At 37.7% G+C, this 21908-nt stretch overlaps 1 long non-coding RNA gene across 1 annotated transcript in view; it reads right to left on the reverse strand.

Moving 5' to 3' along the window:
* Nucleotides 1–221: 221 nt before the first annotated feature.
* Nucleotides 222–21908, reverse strand: part of LOC114932622 (uncharacterized) — a 56323-nt gene continuing 34636 nt past the window's right edge. Inside the window, exon 4 of the long non-coding RNA XR_003819934.2 lies at nt 222–1168. This is a non-coding gene — a long non-coding RNA (uncharacterized LOC114932622). The remainder of the gene's footprint in view (nt 1169–21908) is intronic.

Consider the following 21908-nt stretch of genomic DNA (forward strand, 5'->3'; position numbering starts at 1 on the left):
CGATGCAGTTATATGACGATAACCTCGTTAACAGAAAGCTTCGAGTATTTGCGCCTTTCAAGTAACGCCTACACAATTATTATGCTTGAAGCAGTTCGAAGCCATGATCGCGAGAGCATTATGGCTGCCAATCTTTATTTGAAACCTTTATATGGAATAGAACTCTCTCTCCGCGCGGGAAAAATATTTTATTATTTAATTTATTAAAAGAAATACAGAAGTCGAATTAATTTGTGTTATAATGCAAATCCAAAACATTCAATTGTTACTTTTCCATTACAATGAGTACGGCTACTTCAACTCATATCTCAAACAAAATTTTTATCTTGATTGATAATGCATCATTGATTGATGCTTGATTGATTGATTAGACATCCATTAATATTATTTCTCTAAAATAATCTTATAGAAAAACAAAAATAAACTATAATTCAGAATTCAAAGACTTGAAGAATTTTTTTTGAATCTGAGATTCTTCTTTCTCGACTAAATTGTATGAATCAAAATGTGACTATAGTACCATGGTATTTAAATTGCCAAGAAATTTCTGACAGTCTTTAAAAATGATTCACTATTTACTCACGTTCAGAGGAATAGAAAAAGACAACTTTTTTATCTTTCTGAGGAAATTATTTAGGGTTTTCTCTTTGATCCTCTTGATCTTTTCATTTTATTTGAAAAAAAGTTTCTCTTACTAACGATCATTAGAATCATCTATAGTGCGATGATTGTCTGTATCTGGCGCTGACCTGTTTTCTGTAATTTTCAATATTGGGGACGTCTTCATGAATTTCTTTGACATTCGAAATTGCAAACGACCAGTCCCTGGCATAGTTCTCATTCTTTTCTTCTATTCGCGTCCGCCCATCGTGCCGCCTTTTCGAAGTCAAGCCATTATTTGAGTTTGATGTTTTGACACGATAGCACCTTCAAGGGTTAATCCTTTAAACGGTCGTACCACGGGTGGTCGCCATGAGTCACCTTGTTCCGCAAGCTTCCCTTGTAGCATCTCTCTTTAATCCAGATAGGCAACCCAGGGTGCTTAGTGCCATCGGCGCAACCGGAAACTGCCCGGATTAGTATATGCGAAAGATTGGGATTTAGTTGTGCCGACGTCGATTAGCAATAACCCCGATGACGCAGCTCAGTTCTCTCTATAATCTGTGATCTGAAAAAAAAAAGAAATAATCAGAGTTGAAATTAATTATCACATTGTCAGAGTTCTAAACTCGTATGGAAATGCATATCATTTATATCTTTCTTTCTTTCCTTTTTCTAAAATATTATTTTGTACAAATATTTTTTAACGAACCTGAAGAAGAACAATTACTTTTTAATACCATTTTTAAAATGGATATAGTGAAATATTGTAAATGTAGAGTATATGTAACAATGAGATCTATTTTAGAAAAAGGAAGAAAAACAATTTTTTTCTATATAAAATAGAAACATTTGCTACGCAAGCATTTATCTATTTTCAATAGAATATATAATTGAAATTTTTATAATCTTGAAAAATACAGCTGAATTAAAAAAACAATCGGGTGCATTATCCCCTGTGAAATAATGTTCTCTTAAGTTCTCTTAATATCCTTTTTTTGTCTGAATTTAAGGCGCACACAATGCTATCTTTATATAACAAAATGTTCTTGTGAGCATATAACCTGATATCTGAATACAGAACCGTCTGTCAAGTCGAGAATCGTGGAAAGCTGCGGGGTATCGAGTTAGAATCGTAAAAGATGTTTTCTAATCTTGAAATCTTTTGAGAAATGTGTGTGCGTATATAGGACCTGCTTCGTTATCTTATGTATATGTATTATAAATAAATACACATACAGACACACACACACACATATATTGCACATCTCAACTCGTCAGTTTGTGCATACCTATATATTCAAACATTTACATTATTTATCTAATAATAACTTGAATATAGATTATAAAATTTAATATCTCCTATTTGAATAACTTTGAAGAATTGCACAGTAACTTAATTAATAATTAAAAATTTTTTTAAAATTAAAATTACAAAAAATTATAAAGAATTAAATACACTGTTTAAAATATTTATATTTTATTATTATGTTTATTTATATTAATGTGTTCTTCAAATGTATCATTCAATTACATACAATTTGGAAAAATATTTACTAATTGCTTTTATTGCAATAATTTAAAAAATTTTATAAAGTAACTCATTAATGATTTTAAAACATTTTGAAAAATGAATGTATCAGTTGTGAACATGATATACTTACCACTATCTTGTCATCCGAGAAAACTTACCACTTTCTTGTCATCCAAGAAAATGTGATCGCAGTTTGAAAATACCGCGACATTGATATTATTTATTTATTGTGACATTTGTTATATATATAGTTTTTGTTTCGATCATTACTACTTAACAAAGAGAAGTCGGTGAATCTGCTCGAACGAAGAGATGATTTATATCGGTATCTTTAAAGAGAAAGGAAAAGAGAACCCCTGTAGAGAGTCCGAGGATCATAGTGGGCACGACCTTTGTCTTTTCCTCACGGCATCCGTTTCCGGCCCTTATCTTACGTTACACATGTAACCTCCCTCGTTCTCCACCCGACCTATTGTTGGCCACATGTGTCTCGTCTCGAGAAGTTTGCTTATGTTGGCCCATCTAACACAGCAAAGCTATGCGTCCAGATCCGAGTGTAAACTCAAGCGTCGAATCCGCGACATCACCGTAGATGATTCTATCTAATTGTTGACGACGAATGATTTCGAGTGGTCTCTAAGTGCGGTCAATTTCGAAGAGAGAAAGGGCTTTCTGACTTGCATTTGGCAAATTATAAGACTATTTTGTCAGTGTGCGCGAATATTAATTAATTTAATACTTGAAGAAATACTTGAAGAAATTTTAAAAGAGCCTGTCTATTTTTTAATGAAAATATAATACGAAGAATCTTTTTTTTTCAGAAAATAAGAAATATATTGGAATTATAAATATATTGGAAATATATTGGAGGCAAATATTATAAGACTATTTTGTCAGTGTGCGCGAATATTAATTAATTTAATACACTTGAAGAAATTTTAAAAGAGCCTGTCTATTTTTTAATGAAAATATAATACGAAGAATCTTTTTTTTTTCAGAAAATAAGAAATATATTGGAATTAGAAATATATTGAAAATATATTGGAAGCAAATATTATAAGACTATTTTGTCAGTGTGCGCGAATATTAATTAATTTAATACACTTAAAGAAATTTTAAAAGAGCCTGTCTATTTTTTAATGAAAATATAATACGAAGAATCTTTTTTTCAGAAAATAAGAAATATATTGGAATTTTTCAACTTTGCAATTTTAAATTTGTCGTTTTAAGTTTATTATTTCAAATATACAAAAGAGCACATGTGATTAAGTCTGTCAGCAATTTCATAGGTTGACATATCTGCAGTTATCCAGGATTATTTCTTGATTCTCGTTTTGCGCGTGTAAGGGAATTTATACGAGTTTCCGCTTTGCTACGAACGTAAGCAAGGACGAGCACCATCCGCTCCGTTGATTCGGAATCGACGGGATCGCATCGAATCTCGTAGAAATCTCGTTTTCTCATCGACGACAAGACGATCGTATAATGTCTCACAGATATCGCATGCTTTCTCCTAACTCTATATAGATACTCTATACTCGTTTAATTAAAATATTAATTATTAACAGATTAAAATAAAGTCCACAAAAAAGATGCGCCCTTCTAATTTATTTTTTTTTTTTAATTTAAATGAATATTAATTATAATTATTTAATTATATTCAAAAATAATTTGTATGCTAAATTTTATGGTTTTAACATTAGTTTGTAAGTTACGACAAACTATTGAATATACATATGTATCGAGATTTTTTTCTAAAGTATGCACATCTTGATAAGCATGCGATAACAGAATTCTTCATTCCGAAAAGATAGTGAAAAGATGAGGAAAAGAGAAAGAGCGCGACACCACCCCGTGTTGACTTTGGCTCGCAGCCTCCAATTTCGACGGCGACGGCACGGATGGAAATATCGGCCGCTAAAATAAATCGACGACAAAGACCGGCGATCCAACGACACGCTTGCTTGTCGGAATGCTCCGAATCGACGAGTCCTTTTCCCTACCGAAGATAACAATAATCTCGTCCGACGACAGACTGTGTCTCGTATGTGTTAAAAGTGGCTCGTCTGAAATTAATATTTCTGTGTTAATCTCGGATTTTCACACTTAATCGTAAAATTTGATCCTCGTTTTTATTAATTTGAATTTGAAAAATATCTATGTGGAAAATTTTACGTTGCAATAAATTAAAAAAAAAATTTGTGTTATTGTTTTAGAATAAAAAAAATACAATTTCAAAAATTATACGTATATAAAATAATAATCGCAAATATTTGTGTTCTTAAGCTCTCGTTTCGAATAACAACACAATGCTAAAAGAAAAAAGAATGGAGAATTTCCTCTATCATAATTATTATACAACGCGCTAAATTCCTTCCGACTTTCTTTTACAAATGAATATTTTTTTCCTTGACATTCTTCAACGAATAAGAGGAACTTGTCGGTTTTTTGTCAATCTGTCAACGAGGACAATTTTGCGCATAATTAGGAGTCTTTGACCCTTATTGGTCCCAAAATGCGAACTATTTGCTACCTGCTATTCATTATATTTCGGATGTAACACACATGTATCTCATCTGTCATGACCATGACAGTCGTGGCAGTCTCGCAAAGGACGACAAATAGAAAAAAATATCACACAATTTTCCGCTAGAAACGACAAATTCGTCACGCTCTGGTGTACATATTTTCCTTTTTTTTTTTTAAATCAATAAATATTTTTTACACTAATAAATCCGCTCGCGGACGCGCACAATGCTCCTCTCGTAAGCCAGCCGCATTGAATCTGCGACGTAAACGTCACGTACAATATATCCGGATAGTGACTGTGATAGCGACGAGAGAGAAAGATAGAGAGAGAGAGAGAGAGAGAGATAGAGGAGAGAGATGTGTCGTACAGCAGCCGGAGAGACCGCGGAAAAAGGACTTCGAGGGACTCGCGAGAAGACGTGGGAAAGCTGGCCGGACGAGGGACGAGCGAGATGCTCGTGACCATTCACCTGTCAACTGTCTTCCTCCACGCCGCGTCCCGTCACCGACGGCGATGTTGCTCCGTTGCTGCCTCTTTTTCTTTTTCTTCTTTTTTTTCTCCCTCGTGCTTCTCTCTTCTTCCTCCACGGTGGCACATCGACGATGCCATCAGTTGGCTCACGTAGTCGCGCCCAGCCTACCAAAACATCCTCGACGATCCTCCATTTGACTCGCCATTCAGCGCCGGTGAAACAGCTTAATATAATCCTATTTAAGGAGAGATGGCCATTGTAACTCGTGATGGAACCGATGGAACGTGACCAAAATTATTTACTCGTTTATTAGAAATCTGCGGCGATTCGATTCGATTCGGTACGCCGGATTAGAAGAATTCGCATTTCGTTGCACGCGACGACACGAGCTCGGCGATCGCTTAATCTCAGGATTAGGGATGCGATGAGTAGCATATTCTTTCATTTTTCACACATTATTTAAAATATTTCTCTTTAAATTATTTTATAAATTTGATATATTTTCAATGCAAATTTTTTTAGAATATAAAAGTACATAAGAGTATATACATTTGCCCTCTTTCAATCTTATAACAAAAATTTGCTTAAATATACTTTATAAATATCATATTTATATTATATTATTATTATACTTCATTCTGTTACATTTTATGTAAATTTAAAGAATCGGGTTGCTTATATGTAAATTTTGAAAATTACGTTCTGTAACAGCTGAGAGCGAAAATACATGATGACAACTTCGAACAAACAATTCAGCAGCGCGCTCGTAAAATGTCTTTAGTGGAATGCCGCGTACGTGTCCGGTCTTTGAGAGAGAGAGCCTCGAGTACGAGAGGTTGCGAGGGCGAAGGTGAAGAAAATCCTGTCAACGGCGACGGGGTCTTCCGGAAGAAGAACGGCTTTTTTACGTGACACCAGACGCTCGCATTCGCGCCCAATCAGACTTGTCAGCGACTTGACCGATGGATTTCAAGAATCCGACGACGATTCATCGACGTGTCCGGATCATGCTCCTGCATACGCGATCGCGTGATCGATCGAAAATCTTCGTGACGATATACTCCTTCGCGATCGAAGACGACTAAAGTCGTCTCTTGTGCTCTGGCTTAACCCTTTTGTAGTCCGTACTAAAGCGTAGTCACGTCGGTGATACATTGAACGTAAAATTACCATATTCACTCTTCCATTGTGTGCCGAATTTGATTTGTTAAAGAGATAAAATTATGTCGTTGTTCAAGAGTTGGAAAGTTTCAAAATCGTAATTTTTTTTTTAATCTAGGTCTTCTATCGTATACTTTCGTATGCGCGAGTCTAAAATAGAATAAAGCGCGACAACAAAAAGAATGTAGTATAACGGGCCACATCGCGCAACGGTTCGAGAGGATCCTTCGAGTTCTCGCCGTCGATCGTTAACGTCCATCGAAACCCTCCGCGTCTTCTCGTAAGGTCGCATTGTTTACGGGCGACCGGGGCCCGTGTCGCTCCTTGGAATGATATCGCATAAATAGCCGTCCAAGTCATCGTCTCTCTCCGGTTACCGTGCGCCTTCCATTGTTGCGCCCTTCTCGGTGCGCAGGAATCCCGCAGGATGTGTCACTGCCTCTGACGCAGCAACCTGCGCGCAGAGAGAGAGCAGGTCGAAAAGTAGTGACGATGGCGATGGTGGTGGTGGTGGTGGTGGTGGTGGTGGTGGTGGTGATGGTGGTGGTGGACGAGCGCGTTTTTATATTGTGCCTTCGAAAAAATGACCACACGAATTTTTTCTCTCGATTCCATTGAGTCCGCCTGGAGGGCTTCGAGGAAGCTTTCTCGCTCGCATGCCCAGAATCCCGGGGCCCGCACACCGAACATCGAACCGGCTTTGCGCGGTTTCATTCATAATGCCGGCCTCAACGCAGACCCCGGGCCTTCGAGTGGAGGACTCGAGCGCGAAGTGGACCGGATGGTATTTCACTTCTTGACAGCCGTCGCTCCTCCTCGTTCGTTCGTTCGAATTACGAGTATACCGAAGGGGCAGGCATTTTGCTTGCTGTATAAATAGTCACCGCGATATATAGATGATCCGCGTGCGCAAGTAGTGCCGACTGCGAGAGAAGGAGGGCTAGTTCTGATAATGGGGCGAGTCGACGTGTTGGTATTAACGTTCTTCTGTCGATGTCATAGACTATAGTGGATCAGTTAATGAGACCGAAGGTATTTTTCATCTTGTAGAAAAAATTAAAAACTTGAGATATTTTTCTTCCCTTCTCTTCTCTTTTTATACTTATTATTAATAGGATAATAATATATATTTGTATTTTTTAAATTCATTTTCTAATTTAATTATAAAGCACGACAAAATTACGTACGTGGAGTATAATAGGACGGAGTTAATCCTCTTTGTCACAATTACGGGTACAAGTATGTGTTATATAACTCAATGTTGAATCTCATTCAACCTTGCGTTGCGGAGAGATTAATGGTCAAAGTAACAAAATGTCATCAAGTCATGATTTTCGCAAACTTATTCGATAAAATCATTTATCTTCTTTTATTTCGACAAGAATACTGATCGAATGCTACGTTATAATGATGAAAGAATTCATTATTATTCATCGGAATAGCAAAAAGAGACATTGTAATCTTTCTCTTAAGAAAAGACAAATATTTTTCTAGAAAACACTTATTACTCAATCAATTACATAATAGCCATCAGTATTTAATATAGAGACACACACATATTTATTTTATAATATTTATTCCTTCGTAAAAAAAAGTCATTTTTTAAAGATCAAATTGTACGAAAAATGTCATTATTCTTTGGCATTGCTAATATATATTATCGAGATAAATTGCACATTATATGATAAAAAATGATGTTCAATATCATGATATTTATAATTGTAATCGCGTGTCTTGAATTTCGATGACAGACGATCACGTCGGTAGCACGTACATATCTTGAAGAAGTCAGGCTGTCTACCGCGAGAACAGGAATTTCGGAACGTGGAATTTTACCCTACCCCTTTAAATATTTGCTTTTTCGCGAGGCACTCGAGGCGCTTTGACGCCTCACCGCGGGCTTCGAGAATGTCACGATGATTTTTCACTTCGGCCACGTGGGTGACTTTGAGAGCGTCTCGATGGCTTTCATCCGCGGCCACGTGGATGATGCGCATCCGATCTTTTACGGTGGTTCTTGAAATTTATTATTTATACATTTATGTGAGGCGATGCAAGCCGGGTTGACTGATACCGGCTTGTGCATTGAAATACAGTTCGGAGAGTTTCATGGATCGCCCTAGGAGAGCCAATTACAATCGAGGTGCTGAATATATTATATTCGTAAAATAGTTTTGCTTTTGTATCGTAAGAAATAAATATATATTTGTACGAAGTTAATAATTAACGTGTCAAAAAAAATTCGTAAGAAAGATAAACGATGAGGAATGATGGAGGAATTCTTTAACCAAAATATATAATAGGAAGTCCGGAGGAATCCCAAGTTAAAGTCACGAAGCGTAAAAAAGTCGCGTGGATAATTCCGAGAGATTATCGCACATTTGTAACCTAATTTCCGGCACGTGTCGTTAAATTCGTTACTGGCGCAGTCTCGCCTTTATTTTTATTCCCATTTTGCGAGCTAACTAGTAGACGGCTTGGCACCAAGCACGCACGATGCCATCATCGCGCGAACGTGACACACCCGAGTATTATTCTTCCGGCCGGCTCATCGATCGTTGGTCCATTTTATGCGCTGATTTATCGTTGATTTATTGCCTATTTGCTCTCGCATTGCTCGGCAGCGAGCTGCAGAAATGCGACCAACGACCGATTTACGATCGATGATTGCTACGAAGGTCTGTCGTTAAAAAATAAATAAAGAAGAGAAAATATGAATTTAAGAAAAAAATTCAAGATTAATAATTAATATAATTTTCTAAATAATTAATACGTTAATATAATAATTTCCGGAATTAATAATTTTGGTAAATAATAGTTTTTGTGTATGTTGTATTTTATCCTTGTCTTTTTTCATTAAAAAATATTGTCAGAATTATAAATCGAAATTTTTCGTTACAAAATTTAACATTTATATTTACTAAAAAAATTATCTTCCAAAAATATAAAATAATTTACATGCGGCAATAAAGTTTAATTAAAAAATATTACATCCATATTAATAAATCGTACAAAAATATGCTCGCTTTTCGTTGATTTTATACGACATCCTAAAAGTAGTTATTTGCCATCGCGAGGGGTCGAAAGGGTTAATTGCTCTACAAGGTTTGGCTTCGGGCTTAGCGGTGGGTGTTCTTCTCTGCAGCTTTTTGAGTCTAGAGCGGCAGAGTGTCGGGTGGTTTTGCTATCAAACGGCTGAACGCCTCCCAAGACGAATGTCCCGCGTCACCCTTGATTTTTCGTCTCTTCGTCGTCGACGACGACGTGCCTTCTTCTCTCCGCTGCGTGCACACGCTCCTTCTCTCGTAGAAACGCGCAGCTTTCATGCCCCATTACCGTCGCTTTGAAACACGCCACGGTGGACCAATGAGCTTTTTTATTGCTCTATTATTGGCAGCGCGGTTCACCGAGCCTGCCTGCTCGCAAAAGGTACCTCGGTGATTTCACAAAAAGCTGCCGACTGTTCTTTTAGCGTTGCCGCTAACGCGGCCGGCTGCAACCAAGTAGCTTCCTCTCGGAGAAGTTATCTCTCAATTTGAAGACTCAAAGTTTTCTCGAGCCCCTCGTTAATGTCGCGTTTTTGCTTTTGACGAATATTGGATGCGACCTGAATTTACAGATTTAGATAATTAAGAGAGGGATAGAATTATATCGCAAGGTTTATTTTGATAGTAGTATTTTGCTCTTGATAAGATTATATTAATATTTTTTCTTTTTTTATATTAAAGCACGATTGTGCGTGGATTAAACTGTCACATGTCTTATTGATTGAAATGAAATCTAGAATATTCTTGCATTCGCGGAAATCGCGATACCGTAATCCTCTCAGAGAGAAGCTTACGATCGTTGGATTACGAATGTTTGACACTTTATTTATTGACCCGCCAACTAACTTTTCCAAAGAAGTTCCACGATTAGATCGCTCTGCAGCGGTCTAACATAAGTCAATCCTCTTAATCTCAAATCTTGACATAGAAGCGTGAGTTAATTGAAATAAACATAATAATAAAGAATACATATATACACAAAACAATAAATTAAAAGATATAAATTTGTAAAAATGCCTTTTTTATCGCAATGCATTAAATGAATTGTGCATGAAATAATCGTATTAATATTCTACTTCATAACAGTAGATGTCATTATTATAGAATATCGAGGCAGAATTTCATCTAGAATCAAATTGACAACAGATGAGACATTAAATCTATTGTAATGATCTATAATACAAGAACGTGTCCAGAACGTTGCTTTACCGAACATAATTTTCCTCTGCGAACGGTTGACGCATCTGTCATAAATGCGTTCCTAATATACTGCAACGTCCATCACAAGCAACAGGCTAAGTCAACATGGCTTACTGTCATCATTAACAAGACATTATCGTACCTTCTAAATCGGAAAATACTAGTACGGTCTCTTGAATGCTCTTCAAGTACAATAATGGACAACTTAATTACTTCATTTGTTAGAAGCTATACGTTATACGAATTACCATTATTAACTCTTCTCTAATTATACTGCAAAATTTTTCTTGTCGCGTAGATAGGTAAATACTTGCGTACTTTTTTTTTTGAACATTAAATAATACGATAACATAGTTGCAAAAATTATCAGCAAGAAAAATTAAATATTAATTATATATCAGAAATTATACTGGTAGACATTTGATTCCATTATTTATCGCGGCGTGAGATTTTTATTGACTGTTAAAAATAATTCGTTGCTTAATTGTTCAATTAAAATTCTGTTAGAGAAAGAAATAATTAATATTATTATTAAGACAGTAAGATAGTTAAAAAAATATTTTTGGGACACTTAATAATTACTTAACGAAAGTTATTTTATATGAAGGATTTCTATTGTGTTCATTGAACGAGCTTAGTTTGTGTACACGTATGCTAAGGATAAAAGGGATGGATGTTATAAAGGGAACGAAGGTTTTTATATCGCACCGAAGCTTCCTACGCTTCTTTCGGGCTTAAAGTGTACACGTCGGACAAGAGAGAGGAAGTACTTTTTATTTTACCTCCACGTCCTACGCGTATATTTAACTTAGCATTCCTACTTCAACACCTCCTGCGTATTATCTACGTCGAGGATGTCTGGCACCTTGCTGATCTTTCACATTTCATACAAGGTATTACAGTTTTAATATGCAGTAAGGTGTATGTGTGTGCAACATGTATAAATGAAAGTGTAGAACACACGAGATATATTTTAATTGATATTTTAATAGCTCGCTTAATAACATTTTCTTGTGGTTACAAAAAGAAACATTTTAATTATTGCATATTATTATACCTAAAATTACGCAAAATACGCTAATATTAGATATCATATATGCAAGAGAGAAGAGAAGAGAAAGAGAGAGAGAGGGATATGTCCAATATCTCACGCATTGCGTACAGAACCGCCGCGCCGGTTCGCAAAGTGTCAAAGATTCCACACGCAGCAGATATATTCACTGTTACGTACTGAGAATATTCTGTCAATCGTCGGCGGAGCTCGTTAGCAGCATCCGTCACAGTCGCGGACACGTCTCGGCGCCTTGGCTTCTCGAAATAATCGCATAGAGTAGACCTCATTTTTTTTGCCTCTCTCTTTTCCACAGGTAGAGAAGCGAAGCTACATACCTTTAATTATCGCTCTATTGACAATGAGTCTCGTATTTTGGAGATAATTAATTTATTGTCTCTGAAGTTCATATTACTGATCATAATAATGTGAATCCGCATATGAAGGATTTTTCGAATAAAAATTGAAGTTAAACTATTATTTAAAGATCCCTGAGATAGATCGGATCGCAAAAATTTCATTTTAATAACAAATAATATATTTTATAATTAATACAACATGACAATTATATATTATTATTTATAATGGTGTGTATTATTATTTATATCTTGATGCAATTAAATATAATATTACGATATGCACCCATGTGCATATACATATATTTTAATCGAACAATTTCGTATAGTGATTATAGATGTATACGACATTACATAACGCATTATGCAACGAAAGAAAGATCGTCGCTTCAACGTCATTATCGGGCGAACGAAAAAACAATTCTAAAGGGTGTTGCGATTTTACTTCCGCGCACGGGTATCTGCATGCGAAGTATCGAAACGAGTCATTCGGGTAAAATGCGTGAATAAATAAGTAAGATCCGCACGGGACGATCGCGATCGCGCGGTAGCTCGTTCGTCCGTATGGTTTTGCAGGTGGTTTTGCGATGAGGACACGGGCGAACCGGCGGCCGACGTTGTTTTCAGAACAAACCGGCGAGAGCTTATACTCATAACAGGAAAAATATTAAATCACCGTCCGCCGTCGGCCCCCTCGAAGCTCTCGTCACCCTTTCCGCGCAATGATCGAGCGATCCTTAATCTCGCTAACTCCTTTCCGCCGTTTTCGAACGATCGCGCGCGATTACGCGACGATTAATTACGCAGATTATTATGTGAGTTGCTGAAATAACTGACTAGGAATATCATTTTCATCCCTTGGCCCCGCTAATCTTATTTTTCATATCGCGAAAGCCGAAAAGATACGGGGATTCCGTTCCATCTTTTAACGATCGTTAAAGGGACGCGATTAATATAAAATTCGCGATAATATATATAAAAAAAAAATGAAAAAAATAATAAAAATAAAAAGAAGATTTTATCATGAAAGATTTTACGCTGTATACGCGATGTGCGAACGATAGAAATAGAAAATGATTCAGCCAGTTCTTACATGTAATAATTAGACCTTACTATTTCGATTCTCCCTCAGAATTCGTTGGACGTCTGCCACTTTTAAAACGAATAATGATTTATGATGAAATACAAGCCCTCTACGCGAGTAATAATTCACCTTCCTTCCCGCATAATGTAACCTCTCTCGTTGTAAAATATCATCGTACGTTAAAGGATTAATTTATACCTCCAATTTCTACTTTTTTAGCGACGCGTGGAGAAAAAACTCGGTAATAAAAATACCCACAACGCAATTTTAATTTTTTCACCATCTCGTAGCGATACAAGAAGATCCGAAAACACGAGTTCGATACCCGAGAGAAAAACTTACTCGTCCGAGATCTCTATTTCGGGCTCGCAGCAAGTAGTAAACAATTCCGCGGATGCCGCTCGTCCCTTTTGTTCTCTCTCTCTCTCTCTCTCTTGCTCTCTACACGTTTGCTCCATTCACAGGCGAGTGCGTTTGCCGCAACACCCGTACAATATGTGTATCGGGCAGAGGCCCCAAATAGCATTAAGTCATTGCTGCTGCCCGGTCGGGCGCGCTCTATCTCTCCTGCTGTCGCCTGAGATCAACATTGTTGTGCATGTGTAAGGGCGCCCCCGTACAAGGCGCATCTTATATTCTCGTAGGCTCGAGAGGTTCAGTGGACCACGAGAACACAATGGCGAGCATTGTTTTTTAATTCGGTCGGAACGAGAGAGGGTGCTTTCCTCCCTCTTTCGTCGCGCGCCACTTTTAGCCAGCGGAACAAGTTTTGCACCGCAATCGCTCCACTTTCCTTCGGCTCGCAATCGGGACACTTTTATCACAATGAATCTCTCGAACGAGAGAGAGAGAGAGAGAGAGAGAGAGAGATTTATATCCAATGTTTAATAAAATATTCTTCTATTATAGCGTGTTGTAAAGAGATAGAAAAATCAAAATATCAGCAGAGGCACATGCGTATGTATTGCGCCGGAAATATTGAAATTTTGACGATGAAAAATATATATATATATATATATATATATATATATGTATATATATAAATGGTGTAACAGCGTATAAATATTCTTATAAATTCATACAACGGCGCGTTTCCATATCTGTTGACAGCATACACACATTAGAACTGATAGGGGAAAAAAAGAGATCTCGGATCTCCGAAAATGATCAACGGGTCGGCGGGAGGAGGAAGGGGAGGGAATGTATTTGTGTGGATATACGTTCACGGATTTCACGGTAAATCGAGCGCTTTTAAACGACGGGTACGTACTGTTACGCAACGCTATTGTGCGCGAATGCCTCCTGCGGTGTCACGGTAGAATGCCGGCCGTCATGGGGCGTATCTTGCCAAATGGAATTACAACGGGGACCATAATGGCTCAATCGACCCGTCGTTGATGCGGCTTAGCCAAGGAAGAGGACGCCAGCGTACTCGGCGCACACACGGTAGATTGAGAGAGAGAGACAGAGAGAGATCACGGGGACGAAAATATACGTCCTGTATATATTCTCCGTCCATTAAGGCGATACACGGTAAAATAGGTTGCACCTACGTCATCCACGAGAGAGCATTCTGAAAAAGCGCATATAATACGTATCTTTTAAGGATATTTCTTGCGCAAACCTTATCCCGGCTTATATAATCCGTTCCACGATTTCTTGTAAGACGGTTAGTCGTATAGATGTATCTCTTTGATTTGACAGAAGAGATCATTCGGTGTGGAAAGATCATTCTTGCTTCTTCAATTATAAATCGCCCCTTTAGCGAAATCAAATTATTACTAACTTGTCGTCAATTCATTCGAAACGCGATAAAAATTCTTATGAGATCTTCTGAATTTCTCTTTGATTCCATTTTTTTTTAGATTCTGGAACATTAGATTTACTCTGTAGATATTTTCTATCCGGGATATAAAATGTTCCGTCTGTTAGTTTCGAATTTTTAATGCCCCTCGCACTCTCATAACTTTGTAACCTGTTTCTCGAACACGTCGAAGACACGGAGGGACATCCCGGTACCGTTTCGAGGAACTCGCGAGCAATAACGACGCCTCGTTAACACGTTGGAGAACACGTCGAGGAAACGGCGGAGTGTCCCGCGAATAAGTCGATTCCGAGAATAAGCGAGCCTTCGTTCGGAGATTTAACGGCGTCGGAAATTTCGGGTGTCAGGATTCCGTGGGACGCACGCACGCACGCACGCGAGTGTAAACACAGCCACGGGTGTCGGTCGACGCGCAACGCACGGGGGTTGAACACCCTAAAATTAGCCCCGCGGGGCCGACGCGTACCGCGTGGAGAGCGTGAAAAAATGCTTACATTATCATCCGTAATTTCGTAAACACCCGACCGATCTTGGCGGACGACCTGCGACGCGTCTGTTGCTGATGGTCGTTGCGGGTGGCCCTCGAGTAATCGACACTCTCTCCCGTCGCTGCACGACTTTCAGACGTATTATGTGACATAACGACGAAAATATCAATTTATTTGCCTTTCAATACGTATTTCGTGCTGATGCAAATGAATTTATATATTTTACACAAATATTTTCCGCGTTCATTTTTAGACTGTACAGAGAATTTAGCCTGAAAATGGTACCGTGGGATAATACTGGAAGAATTTATTATATAAGTTTTTCTCTGATTAATATTTCCCACGATAAAAAATATTAATATATACATAGTAAAATTAATCGAACATATTTTATATCTTATTGTAAATTTTTGTATCGCGGTAAATAATAAAAATTCTCTCTGTGTAGAATAATTATATACGCTCTCATTATTATGTGATAATATGTGATATTATATAGATGAATAATATTATATTCTTAATCACGTATACACCGCTCCATCCGCTTTGACATCGAATGTATTACTCCAATCTTGATCAACTGGTTTCCTGCTTTGGAATGTACCCGAAATAATATGTAAATGAGGGAAAATTGCTCGGATGATACAAAGTGCGTTGCATCACTCGGATATATAAAGTATTCACGAGCGTGTTATAATTCGGCGTAGCTGAATCGCGCGCAGCGAGTGTTCGCACTGCGGTTAATTAATTGCCTATTTCAAATTCGAATTACGTGTCGCCTGTGTCGCGGGACAGCCGCGGGCGCACTATAGAACGGGATGCGTGTATGGGACGAGAGAAGTGCATTCGACGCTTCCGGTGCCGGCGGATCTCTATTCGCCATCGAGAGATAGATGTGTCAATTAAATACGAATTTATCGGGTAAAACGGCTTCGATGGTTGGCTGTAAACAAGGCGCGCCCCATTTAGCATTTAATGTCATAATAACGCATTTTTCGGCGACTCTCTGCGACCCAATTATTTACTTTGTTTCGCGTTAAAGCGCGCGATTAAGTAAAGAGGCCGCATACGCGAAGAGTCTCCATATCGGCGTCTCTCCCTCGATTTTGTATCTCTACATCCGAATTATATCCGCGATATTAATTCGATATTCCTCTTCTCTCCGAGGTGTCTCCGTTGAACAAAAACTCTTCAACGAAAACACGACGCCGCGAGGCGTTCCCTATTTTTCTTTCCGCGTATACTCTCGATTATATTTCTACGAAGCGTCCCCGTCTGCGAGATAGCCCGTTACGTTTTTTTTCCCCCTGCTATTTCCCGCGCGCGTTGCTGCTGTTGCAACGAACGATACATACGCACGGATGTGCAGCTCGCGATTACGTGATGCGGCAAGAAACTTGTGCGCGACAACGTCCGGAAAAATAAGCGATGAATTAGCAGAGCAAACAACGGAGCCCGTTGTTTTTACCCCTACGCGCGCATATCCGGCTTTGCAAAAGGAGTCAACAAAGACAGGATCGTCTATATGGATATAACAAAATATGAGAGATATCGTTTGAGTATTATCGAGATGGACAACCGACATTTTGCGATATAATAATATAGTGTGCGCGCAGAGGTTTATTGTCAATTTACGTTAAGGGATTTCGAATAAAATTCGCGGAGATTTGTTAAACAAATAATAAAGAGAAATCTGGTACGTGCAAATGTAAATCAAATCTTCGTCTTTTTTATCGAATGTAATTTCGCAATTTTTTAAAAGGGTTCTAAAATAGAGCAAAATAGTATAAGAAACGCTAACTACAATTCACTAATGTGATCTTTCGATTCTCGATTTGACTCGCAGTACTCACCGTGTTGCAACATGCATCCCCTGCATCGGTCCACCGCTGAATTCGTCCATTCTTGCTTGCACAAACCCCTTCTTCCACATATAATAGTTTGCTCCGATTCTATCAATTGTTATCTGAGGGAGAGACTGTGCGCATCGGTTGATTTTTCCTGTATACCGGCACGCGAATCAATTTCCATTGGTCCATCGCTTTCCAGGACTCATCTCTGTCACCCTCCGGTCTACATCCCTCGTCGGTCTCCTCTTTTTTTTTCCTTTGTCTCTCTCTCTTCCTTCCTCGCACTTTTTTTCTCCATCCGCCTCTCTTCCATTCGTATCTCCACCAGTCGCGTTCTTTCTCGCCGTTGATTTCCGCGAAAGGGATGGAAGCGGAGTGAAAAAGGACGCGGATCGTACGTATACGTACGTACGAGGGTGTGTGTATCGCGGTTAGGTCACGGCTCTCTCTACCAGCGCGTGCGATTCCGCGTTTTGCCGCGGGTCTCTGGGAAACCGCGCACCTGTCATCCTTCCGCTGAAACGGGCAGACGACGGCGGAGCAGCGCAGTTTCGCCTCTCACCCTGCGCTCGCTCTGCCGTTCGCCCTTTACCCGCCAGCAGCCATGCGGGCTTCTTCATCTCTGCCGTCTCTTTCTCCTACAACGATACTCCGCTTCTCCCGCTCTTCTCTGCGCTCCCTGTATTAATTAATTACGACATAACGAAATACATCTGTTAAATTTCGAATTACGCGAGCTGATACGATGAGCCTGCAGCTATATTACTTTTTTTCATACCGATGGTTGTATGGATGTATGTGTATATACATGCATGGTCCATTTTAACAATTGGAAGGTTCGATATACAATACTTTTTATTTGTGGTGAAATAGTGTAGTCTGAGGTTGATCAATTCAGATTCATTATATGGAATTGATTGATATGAAATTGATTGTGGAATACGATCATCATTATACATTTTTTCCCTTCCCTTTCTATTTTTTGCATGGATATATGAAAATATTGAAGCAAATTTTTACGAGTTTCATGAGGCTTTATACGAGTATAATTCACTTCTTGAACTAAACACTTCTAATCTCTCTTTTTTAACTTCGGACGACCCTAATCTGTATTGTTGGGTTTTGTATTCTTCGTGAATTTTTTTAAAAATATTGAAGAAAATTTTTACGAATTTCATGAGGCTTTATACGTGTATAATTCACTTCTTGAACGCGCTTTTAGCGAGATCCTAATCTCTTTTTTTTAACTTCGGACGATCCTAATCTGTACCTATTGTTGGGTTTTGTATTCTTTGTGAATCTTCTCAAAATTCTAGTGCACTAAAACCTTTCACAATCATTACTCTTTCTTAGAAAACTGATGTCTACATTTCTTTGACTATTCATCTGTCTGCACCACACCTATTTTGCACATGTCTAAGATTTTATCTTTTGTTTACACTATGCATAATTTTATTTTTGAAAATCCTATCTAATCATATTCTGCAGACTTATTCACGCATTCTCCCGAGATAAACTAATCAAGCGACCGCTACTGGACTTTCCCACATACAGCGTGGCTTTGGTTTACGATCTCGCGTAAGAAGGGAGCACCGCGAGCAAGAAGAGCGGAAAGAAAAAGACATCGGCGTTTCCACGCGAGCTCATAAGACAAAGAGAGGGAACGCGCGAGCACATATCCGTACCGCCCTACGTCAGTTGCGTCGAGCAAAATGTTTGTTTGAGTAAGGCCCGGAGCCAAACTCTTTTTACTTGTCTTTTCCTCGCTCGAAATTGATGATTGCGCGCACCGCTAATATGGCCACAACGGTTACGCGCAAGGCGGAGGGTAGGAAAAAAAAAAGGAAAGGAAGAAGAAGACGCGATGACGCGCGCTAGGCAGAAGCACGCTAAGCGCGAAGGAGATTTTGTAATCCCGAAATAATCGGGAGAGACCGCGCCGCGAGTTTCTCGAATTTAATTCGAATTCCGAAATTTCGCTTCACCTCGAGGCGCGAAAATCTTTTGTCGCCAGCAAATATCTCGCGCGCTCTATTCTTTTAGATTATTTTGTTAAATAACAAGGAAAATAATGTTTTATAAATCGATTCAATATTATCCTATGTTGATGTAAAAAAATATAAAATTTTGAGAGATTATATCCTCCTCACGATGCAATTAGAAAGTGATTCTGAGAAATGCATTCCAAGCGATTCTCTTTCGTGCTGTGCTTACGATGCATGTGGTTGACCTAAACGCCTAAACATTTTTTTAGAAAGTATATTTTCCTGACAAAACATCTTTTTCGCTAGGCACCGTCACATGTGTTTCACATTTTTACCCTTTTTGTGCTTAACTTTAAGATTGATGTTTTTATCACAATGGAAAGAATGAAAAGACCCGTCATCGTATAATACTTTTGATGCCACCGCATTTTGAGTAATTTTTCATAAATTTATTAAGCGCCATTTTTCCCTTAAATGTTTAAAAAAATTAATATATTTTATTTATTATATGTTAAATATTAAACTTTGTTCTATATATATTTCTCTATTACAATATTTATTTTTTTCGAGCGAAAAATTTTATCACGCGAGCAACCTCGAATGGATATCGTAAAGTGTTTACCGTGGAGATAAAGAACGAGAGGGGCTGCTGCATTGACTTTCTCACCCTCGAATCGCGGTTCTTAACATCCGCAGTACCTACCTCGGGTGGTTGAATTTTGTGTGTTTGCGTGGATTATTGAAAAGTCAATAATGGTGTGCGAGCATTTACGCGCAGTGCAAATAATTCTTTCGACATATTTGGTTTTCGCTCCACTGACATTAATTTACGTGATCGATGTAAATGTAACAAACATATACCTACAATTAATACGTATTTTTAAATATTTATTTACCTCTGTTATATAATTGAAAATAAAATATATATTACTTACGCACGAAATAATTGTAGGAAAATAATTACACATCAGTCTTCAAAGAGACGAAAAGACTAATATACGTGAAATGTACAAGGCAAATATACAATAATTCATAAAAGTGTTGAAACATTCGTATATCTATATTAATAAATTGAGAATAAAATTGCTTAAATTTGTTAAATAATTAAAATTATCATCTAATCTTTATAATATATTAATTACATAATATATAAAATTGGCTCATGAGAATTATTTTGTAAATTTATTTTGCAAATCAATGTATATTAAATTAGAAACTAATTAACAAACTACATTATTGCAATAACATTTTCTATGTCATTATATAGTTGAACGAATATTCATATATTATAGTTTTGCGAAAACAGGTATAAAATTCGATTTAAAAGCACGTTTTGCAAAAGGCTTCTCTTCCGCCCCAGAACCGGACTTAACCCCATCTGTCGAAACGCGTGCTCCGAATGAAACGAGGAGGGTTTAAGAACAAGGGTTTCGACCGAACCCGTCAATCTGTTTGCCGAAAGATAAAGTGTCTGTACTAGTCTACATGCTATAGCCGCCACGTCAATGTCAAAATTTCGAACAAGCGACACTGTTCCTTCTACTTAGGGATATGCAAATTCCCTTTTTTCCTTTTCACCGGAAATATGCAGGTCTGAGTTTTCGAAGTCGCTTTTTATATATGCTCAGGCAAACGCATTATACATATTTTTAGACTCGAAACATTTTTAATCCTCGGATTTTGCTCTTAAAAGTATACGCGATTGTTAGACTACGTCCCTTTTTTTGAGGATGAACTTCAATTTGACGTTTTAATACCTTTAATACCTTCGAGTGTTCTGTTCCCATAATAATATTTTTAAATTTCCAAGTACACGATTCTCTCTAAAATTTTAAGAAATTATTTTATGCTCTTTAACCATCGCTAAATCATCTTTAAGCCTTTATAAGGATCGAATATATTTTTTTATGTCGTTTTATACGTCCTTTTTTCCAACTACTATATATCTTCGATATCTACTTTGAAAAGATAAGCAGCTTCGATATTTCGGTACCTGATTTGAACTATCTTTCGATATCGTCACAATTTGCTGTCGACGGAATAACGATTCTCGAATCGCTACTAAAATTAATCGCGGGCTGATGCAGATCGAGAACATGCGGGTGTCAAAAGCAGGCGGATGTGCTACGTATTAGATCCGTGCAACCATCATAAATCCAGCGAAAAGGCGGAATGTCGATTTGATTTGGTTGGATGTTGGAGCAGTATAAACGTTTCCGCTCTCGCGTGTTACGAGACGCGACATTAATCTATCGAGGATTCTGCGAAATTCGCAGCAAGCTCTATCATTTCATCGCCAACAATTTTGCTTGGATTTTACGCGGAAATGTCTGCTACTCATTTGTCATGAAGAATGTAGAATTAATGTGAGAGATTAATTATGTAGAATTATTTTGGAACATATATAGTAGTACCGTGCGGATAAATGATATTTCTTAAAAATATAAAATAAAAATTGTACAAGAAAATATTTTAGAGACTTTGAATTTAAAGTTTTAACGTTACATGAATAAATTACATTTCTTTGGAACAGTGAAATCCTCTTGCTCTAATTTTGTTTTGTTCTTGATGTCATCTTTATTTATAACAATTGGAATCATAACAATGGAAAATTGGGGGGATATTCATTTTTCTCTTTCTTCTAATATTTGCTTCCAAAACGCGAATTTAAATTGTGTCAAATAATAAAGATAAATATGAAACAATAAACGCGCGCGATGCGCTC

The sequence above is a fragment of the Nylanderia fulva genome, unplaced genomic scaffold (genome assembly GCF_048542155.1).
Source record: "Nylanderia fulva isolate GAGA-0341 unplaced genomic scaffold, ASM4854215v1 Scaffold13, whole genome shotgun sequence".
NCBI lineage: Eukaryota > Metazoa > Arthropoda > Insecta > Hymenoptera > Formicidae > Nylanderia > Nylanderia fulva.